The following is a 9315-nucleotide window of genomic DNA, read 5'->3' as shown; positions in this document are numbered from 1 at the left end:
TCAAGGGTTAAGATCCCCTTACCGGTCATCTTTATTTTAAAAAAAAAAAAAAAAAAAAAAAAAAAAGAAAACTAATATATTATCTCATACAGTTTCATGAGTCAGAATTTCAGAAATATCTTAGGTGGGTGGTTCTGTCTTGGGTTGTAGTCAGTATGCTGGTAAGGGCTGCAGTCATCTGAAAGCTTGACTGAGGCTAGAGTATCTGATTTCAAGATATCACACTCAAAGTTCCTGGCAAGTAGCTGTCTACTAGCAGGAGCCCTCTGTAAGGTAACATACTAACCTCTCTATTGGGTTGCTTGAATGTCCTTGCAATATGGTGGCTGCTTTCACCCAGAGTAGAATGATTTAAGAGAGCAAGGCAGAAGCTGCAATGTATTTTATAATGTAGCCTCAGAAATCATACTCTGTCACTTATACTCTATATCTTTATAACACAGGTCAGCCCTATTTGATACAAGAGGGAACTACATAAGGGCATGAAAAACAGGAGGTGAAAATCACGGGGGGTCATCTTGGATGCTGGCTACCACAGAGATTACCAGCTGTATTATTCCTTTCAAAGATCCAGTTTTGGCTTTTTATATTTTCTCCATTATGTATTTGTTTTCTATTTCATTACTGTCTGCTTTTATCCTTATTATTACTTACTATCATTTTAATTTAATTGGGCTTAATTTGCTGGGTTTTCTTTTTTAATGCTTTTTGAATTGGATGCTTAGATTATTGTTTTTCAGTTTTTTTCAAATGCATGCATTTAAACCTATGAATTTCTCTCTGAACCCAGATTTAGCTGCATTCCACAGGTTTTCTATTTTAGTAAAGTTGTATTGAACTGTAACATACATGCAACAAAGTAGACTGCATTAGATGTATGGATTGATAAACACACGCCTGTAACTAGCACCAAGATCAAGAAATGAACTACAGCAAAACCTTGAACAACTCAGGTTTGAAATCTATGGGTCTGCTCATGTGTACATTTTTTTCAATAAATATATCGGAATGAAATGTAATTAAGAGTGAGGGAATCTTTGTTAAGAAGAAAAAGACAAATTCCTTGAGGCTCTCAGGACTGGTCAATTTTGAGAGGATGACCAAAACTTTAGGCACTGACATCACTCTCTGTCACCATTATAAATGGACTTATTTGGTCTCAAATTCCACTGGGAAATAGCAGACCAGTAGGTTTTATAAGGTGGGATCATGGAAACAGAACAATAGGAAAAAAAACTTGATGTTACTTTTTCATTAGGTTTCAAGCAGAGGGAACTTCCTTATTATGCTGGAATCTCTTGCTTTCAGGTGAAAAGAAAAAACAATTGGTCCGTTTTGAGATCTATCTGCTTGCGTACAGTTTCAGTTTGATTATGTGGCACTTAACATGAGTTTGGTGTGATCTGTTGGGGTCTAAAGCAGGAGCTCAGTCCAAAACAATGGTCTCCCATAATTTTGTTTAACACATGTATAAAAGAATTTTCCAGTGAGAAGAGAAAAAATATTTTTCAGAGATAGTTTAAATGTCATATTCCAAGTAAATTATATATACTGCATTCCTTTATCTGTTTTGTACTTCACTTTTTTTTCACCGAACATATTTTGTAGAGCATTCTGTTTAGTAAATAATGAACTTTCTCATTTTTTAAACAACTGTGTAGTATTCTATTTATGAATTTATCATAGTTTATTTAACCATGTAGTTGTTTACTACAGATGGACATTCAGTTTGTTTCTAGTCATTTGCTATATTGATAGGCTGAATAAAAGATGTCCACATACTAATTCCCTGAACATGTGTATGTATTTTCTTACATGGCAAGAGGGGCTTTGTGATTAAGGATCATGACATGGGGAGAGTAGCCTGTGTTGCCCAGGTGAGTCCAATATAATCAATCACAAGAGTCCTTATAAGAGGGAGGCAAGTGGGTCAGAGTCAGGTGATGTGGGGATGGATGCACGGGTTGGCATGGTACAATGTCAGGAGCCAGGGGATGTGGGGGGCCTCTAGAAGATGGAAAAGGCACAGAAATGGACTCTCCCGTAAAGCCTCCAGAGGGAACCAGCCTTTGATTTTAGCCCCATAAGCCTCAGTTTGGACTTCTGACCTCTGGAACTGTAAGGCAATAAGTTTGTGATGTTTTAAGTCACTATAGTTGTGGTAATTGGTTACAGCAGCAATAGGAAACTAGTACACCTACTTTTTACAAAGTTATAAACAGTTGCAACAACCTTGTGTATCTGACATTTTGCATTTGTGCAAATATCTGCAGAATAAATGTCTAGATGTGTAATTGCACAAAGGTAGAGTTTTGATAATTGTTAAATCACCGTTCACAAGGGTTATACCAATTTACACTTTCAGCAGCAATATACATGGGTATCTCTTTTTCTACAGCCTCCCCAAACAGTGTATTAACAAACTTTTGGATTTTTACCATTCTGCTGGTAGAAAATTCTAATTTCTTTGGACAACCTAATTATTAGATTTTTTTCTCATCTGTGCAACATGTTTAGAATCTTCTTCAGAGTTAGGACTAAGTCCTTATTTCTATTGTAGTCTACCCTGTTTATCTTCATGTCCCTCCTGTTACCTTACATGAGGGTACTTCAAAAAGTTCATGGAAAGATTAGTATTATCTTTTAATTCTGTTTTTCCATGAACTTTTTGAAGTACCCTCATATAAACTGTTCTCTGCATAGACTGATAAATGCAGATAAGATATCCAAAGGCATTTGTGACACAATAATTGTGGAGAAGAAATGTCACATAGAACTGATTCTATCTGTCTATAAATCTATCAATTCCCTTTTATGAAAACAAAACGTTTCCTTTGTTTTGGGCTGAAATATCCTAATCACTATTATTGATTAGTGAACTGATGAAACAGTTGCCTGGCAACGTCCTGATCATTTTTGATATTGATTGATATAGGGTGGGATTAACAAACACACAGCATGTGTGTGGCCTGCCCTGCCTCTGTACCCCTCGGTAGCTATTACAGGTCGTTCCCACTGAGGTCAACATAACCCAGGCTCCTGGAGTTAGCCACTGCATATCAATTATTTGCACATGAGATAAAACCTGTTTGTTGTGCCATACTGAAGGACCAACGGCTGTGCCACAAACTAAAGTGCTTTTCCAGTGAAGAATGAAACAGATACTTCTACCTCCTCCTCCTCCCTTAGACTGGGGAGCCTTATTACCTCCATTCCTTGTTTCCTTCTTTATTGGCAGTGCTGTTTTGTTTTTGTGTTTTGTTTGTTTTGTTGAGATGTTAAAACTTCAGGAAAAGAAATGGCTATCACCTTCATAAAAACATCGATGACTTGAATTCACTGCTTTTGTTTAGAAATGTAGCCTGTTTTGTTCGAAATTTAATAAAAAATTGGTGTGTTACGAGTACTAATTTGAGAAATACCCTGGTTAATAGCTTGAGCTCTTGGCTAAAATGTTTGCTTAATACATAGTGCTTAGCTTCAGTGTGAACCAATGCTAGAGTACAATTTGGAAATTTTTTTTTTTTTTTTGTCTTTTTTCCGTGTCCGGCAACGGATCGCAACCCTCAGTGTCGCCCCCGTACCGGACCGGGACCCCCAGCAACGGGATTGCAACCCTCGGGGCTGCCCCCGTGCCTCGCTCAGCCAGTGAGCAGGAACCGGTCTGTATGTGGGATCCGAACCCTGTTCGCGCTTCCCAAGCGGGGCACTATCCAGTGCGCCACTGGGCCGGGCCCAATTTGGAATTTTTAAAACTTCCCCAAACCTCTAAAACTTAATGAGTTACCATTATCATGGAAATACAAAACAAATCTATTGAAAGTGAGCCCACCGATGACAGTTTTTGTTTCCTGAAAAGGGAAAAGGCTGCAAATGGATGAGGCCTTCTAAGGAAATCGTGTGACTTCTGCCCCCTTGCTTTTCTGGATTGGATGATTGACAGAAACAGCCAACAGGTGACTCTAAAGGAACACGGATGGTCTTCTGTTCTTTTGTGATTACGTGCTACATTTTGATTGTTGCTCATTCTGCATGACATCTAAACTTAGGCCCTCAGGGGCCAGGGAAATGGGAGCAAGTTTGTGACACAGACAACTGGCCTAAGGCCTGATGCCCTGTGAGCTTCATTCACTAATCAGTTGTCACATGGTACCTTGATTACAGATAACGGACCAGAGGATTGGGGAGACCTACCTTGCAGGGTTCCTGTGAAGACTAAATGAGATAATGTGTGAACGGTACCTACTGGTGTGCCCAGCCTGTTATGACCACGCAGGTTACACAAAAACACTTGATAGAAACTGTGTCACGAGATCTGGAAGAAAAGTAATAACGTAAATCCAAACTGATCAGCCAAATGAAAGGATGTCCAAGAAGCAGCACAAAGAGAACATTTGTGGGTGGGGTGGGACAGCCCTCTCTTCTTAGAGTGGGTATCGGGGTACCGTGGGGATCTTTCTCTACCTGAATCCACCTCTTATAACTGTCCAGATATTTTTTGTCACTTAAATTACCAATTAAACTACTACTTTGAAACTCTCTAGATACTCATTACAGTAGGGAACACTATCCCCCGCCCCCATCCTCCTGCCAAAACAACTTCTATGGATAGCAGTTTTTTTAACATAGGATATGTAAAGTGACAGCCTTCATTCGTTGAGACGTCACATTCTAAATTTACATTACTTTTTCTTCATTTTCTGAAGTTCCATCTCAGGATTGTTTTATGCCTTTTTTTTTTTCCTCAGTAGCATTATTTTATGTGGTAATTTCTATACCCCACCCTCAACCAAACTGTAAACTCCATGAAGCCAGGAACCAGCATGTTCACAGTACAGAGACATGATAGGCACTCAAGTGTTGTTTGAATAAGTAAGTGGAAGACCTGAAAATGTAGGAAGAATTGAAAACATGAGGATATAGAAACGCCACAGTAATACAGGAAAAGAAAAATTGGCCCAAAGCAGTGTTTCTTAATCATGTTTTTATTTTTAAGGAGAATAACTAAATTCTCCCTAACAAGAGAAATTAAACGCTAAGGAGTAAGGTTTTTGTCAGGCATAAGTGAGCGCTGTGGGGTTTTTTGTTTTTTGGTTTTTTTTTGGCAGCTAGCTGGCTGCAGTATGGAGATCTGAACCCTTAACTTTGGTGTTACATAACACTGCACTCTTACTGAGCTAACCAGCCAGCCCTGGTTGAGCTTCGAAGGGCCACAAAAGACTCTATTATTATCTGAGATCCTTTCCATTTCCCCACCCGCAAGAACTAATTTTAGCCCCCATATTACCCCGGGGGAGAATGTATGATATGGACCTGATCCTACTAGTTCCTGAGCTTACTTTCACTGCCTGAAGGTTTGACTCACTGCAGAAGGGGTGGTGATGATCAGAAGTGAGGTCTGTGAGCTGTGGGGCTGGCTTAGGCAGAACTGCTGGCAGTGAGCTCGTATCCTGTCTCTAAGGAAGGCAGAAAGCAGTTGGCAAAACCCAGGGAAAGATTGGGAGAGACTGTTAGATCCAGTTCTCTTATGCCTTGCAGTCAGTGATGTGTATTACCCTGATATGACTCTAATGTGTCCACGAAAGGTATCCTGCTAAGTGCAGTACTTCTGAGGTGGGGCCTGACATTCTGCATTTCTGACAACAGCGTCCGGGGGATGGCCTGGCTGCTGTTCCACAGGCTGCACCTTGAGAAGTATGGAATTAACTCAGCCATGGAGTTACTTTTGTTAAAGGATGATTTTTCCTTTAACAGGTAAAGTTATGACTCTCATACAGATATAAAATGAATACATGTTAAATATTTTATTGAACTTATTAATGAAGTACCAGTAAGATGTTACAAGTTCAAAGGGGAAATCCAAAGAACAGGAACATCTATAGATCAGACTATTGAAATAAACTTGAAAATGATGCGTAAGTGGCTTTGCCATGTGGAGGGAGGACTGGCCTCCATGAGATGTTGATTTGCATTTTCATAGAGAAGAATCATTTGCACTGTCATCAGTTCTTCTCACCTTGACAAATTGTAGAACAGGTGAAAGGCTAGATGAGAAAACCTGAAGGGTATAGTCCAACCAATGCATAGTGGAGCACAGATTTCCCCCTACAAGTTGTAATTGATTGGCATTTTCAAATTGCCAATTGTTCTATGTATTAACTTGAAAGTTTGTTATAACTGTTTGGGATTAGCAGTTTGTTTCTTTCCTCATAGTTAATTAAAATATTTCGTTCATTTGTATAGTATGAAAAAAAATAATGGGAGCTCTTACTAGTGTTTTTATGTATAGAAAGTTGATCCTATTGGTATTCCCCTTACATAGGTTTATGAAGAATTCATTTTAAAACGTGAACCATTGTCATGGTTTAGGGAGACAATTGGTGCTCCGTGTGGGCCTGGGACAAACTCTTCTGATACTGTATAGAAAGTTGATCCTATTGGTATTCCCCTTACATAGGTTTATGAAGAATTCATTTTAAAAAGTGAACCATTGTCATGGATTAGGGAGACAATTGGTGCTCCGTGTGGGCCTGGGACAAACTCTTCTGATACTATATATTTGGTACAAAAAATCTGTAGTTAAAATACTTGCCATTTGCATTATTCATATAGCTAAAAGGTGGAAGCAACCCAAGTGTCTATCCACAGATGAAAAAACAAAATGTGGCCTATATAAACAGTGGAATTTTATTCAGCCTTAAAAAGGAAGGAAATTCTGACACATGGATAAAAGTTGAAGACGTTATGCTGGTGAAATAAGCTAGTCACAAAAAGACATATCATATGTGACCAAGTTCAAGACATGCTGCCCTAAAATATGGCACGTTGGCATATTGCATATCTTAAGCTAAAGAAATTTGGGAAATAGCAGGAAGGATGCTCTGAAGCAGGCCACACGAGAGATGCCCTCCTTACACCTGGGGGAAAGGAGCTGAGGAATGCCGAGAGGAATCTGAACAAATGGGGTTTGCTGTTCCCCCCACTTCACTACACTTAGCTCGCCCCCCTTTTTGTCCTATCACGTTTTCCATGACTTGCCACGCTTCATCAAACCTAGTGTAAAAACACTCAGGATGAACCATTTCTTCAGGTCTGCATTTCCTTATAAAGGCTCCGGTGTCATGTAAAAGTTACTTTAAATAAATTTGTCTGCTTTTCTCTTAGTAATCTATCTTTTATTACAGGATCTCCAGATGAGAACCTAGGTAGAAAATATATTTTATTTTAGTCAAATTCATAGAAATAGAAAGTAGAATGCTGGGTGCCAGGGGCTGCAGGGGGAGAGAGGAATTTGGAGTTACTGTTTAATAGGTACAGAGTTTCAGCTGGGGTTGACAAAAGTTCTGGAGCTGGATGATGGTGATGGTTGCACAACAGTGTGAATGTACTTAGTGCCAATGAACTGTACACTTAAATATGGCTAAAATGGCAAACTTTATGCCATGTATATTCTACCACAATAAACTTTTTTAAGAACCACTTTCCATTTGATCACCTATTAAATGCTAAGTGCTTTACATACATTTTCACCAGTCCTTAAAACAGCTTTGCACACAGATCAGGAAACTGAGGCTCAGAGAGGCTAGTCACTTATCTGAAGTCTCACAGCTGGTATGACTCAGCCCTGTATAATGTTAAATCATGCACTCTATTCTACAGTCATACTCCTTTGTAGATGGTTGGAGAAATTTCAAGGGAGAATCTCAGAAATAACTGATAGAATTGAAGTTGTAATGATAAAGAAACAAAGGTACAGTGTGCGAATAGAGACCAACTAAAGATGTCTGGGACTGGTTAAGTCTATGTATAATTGAAAGATAAATCAGAAAAGGGAATTTCTAGGTTTCAAGATGAAACAGAAGTCATAAGAATTATATTAATTTTAATTTTAATTTATTGAGGAGAACTAGGAGTCAGCTACTGTTTGTGGATAATATTCAGTAAGGAGCTAACTTATAATATTATTAGCCTGGGGGAGTGTTTAATGTCAAACATAAAGAAACACTAGAAAAACAACACCTGGTGGTAAGAATGCCCCTTTGAATCTCTTGTGACTGACCTGGGAGAGCTTTAGGAATGAGGGAAGGAATCATCTATCTTTGAGTCACTGGGATATTGAAGATGAGCTGGTCCTCAGTCTAATGATGGTTGTTGCCATTCCATTGTTGAACATGAACTGTGACGCTTAGAAAGGAACAATTCTTTGTGGAATACAAAAGATTTGAATCTGGTCAAAGGTGTGGAAACCCAGCTGACCATGACACCTTCAAGTGAGGTTTTTCTGCTGAATTTGATTATTTTCTTGTTCGGCACTTGTTTTTGATCTGACTTCTTGACTAACCCAGAAACTGAGTGGTCTTACTCTTGTAATTGTATTAATTCTCTTTGAGTGCTCTTTCCTGATTTTTTTGCTTCCCCAAACAATAAGTATGTAAGCTTTTTATTTGTTTCTGCCTATGATAATTCTGGAAATTCTGGAATCTTTTTAAGATGCATGTGACTTTTTGTGATGAGTGGGTTTTGCTAATACTACAATCGGTATTTGTTTCAGTTCAAAGGACACTGAGACTGTTTCTAAAAATATAGGGGCAGAATTTGGACTTGGGATATAACTATAGTCAAGATGCATGTGACTTTTTGTGATGAGTGGGTTTTGCTAATACTACAATCGGTATTTGTTTCAATTCAAAGGACACTGAGACTGTTTCTAAAAATATAGGGGCAGAATTTGGACTTGGGATATAACTATAGTCATCTCTCAGTATCCTTGAGGATCTCCCACAGATACCAAAATCTGTGGATGCTCAAGTCCCTGATTTAAAAAGTCAGTGTTTGCATGTAACCTATGCACATCCTCCCATGTACTTTAAATCATCTCTAGATTATCTATAATACTTAATACAATGTAAATGCTATTTAAATATTTGTTATACTGGATTATTTAGGGAATGGTAAAAACATCTGTCATGTTCAACACAAATACAATTTTTAAAAATATTTTCCATCCACAGTTTGTTGAATGTAGCTTGCAGAACCCGGTATACAGACAGCCAACTGCACTGCTTCTGCACTCTGTAGCTCTGCTTATCAAGTTACTGTTTTAATTCACCAAGTTGGTTTTGTCTCTTTGCTGATGGGCACTGTCACACATAAAGTGTAATTTCCAGCTATAGTGAAAAAACATGATACAATATGCAGAAGAAATCAGCAATCATTTATTTATTTATTTATTTATATATTTTTTTCCTTTTTGTCTTTTTTCGTGACCGGCAACAGATCGCAACCCTCAGTGTTGCGCCCGTACTGGACCGGGAC

The sequence above is a fragment of the Galeopterus variegatus genome, unplaced genomic scaffold (genome assembly GCF_000696425.1).
Source record: "Galeopterus variegatus unplaced genomic scaffold, G_variegatus-3.0.2 Scaffold2225, whole genome shotgun sequence".
NCBI classification, from domain to species: Eukaryota; Metazoa; Chordata; class Mammalia; order Dermoptera; family Cynocephalidae; genus Galeopterus; species Galeopterus variegatus.
This window is presented reverse-complemented; position numbering follows the sequence as displayed.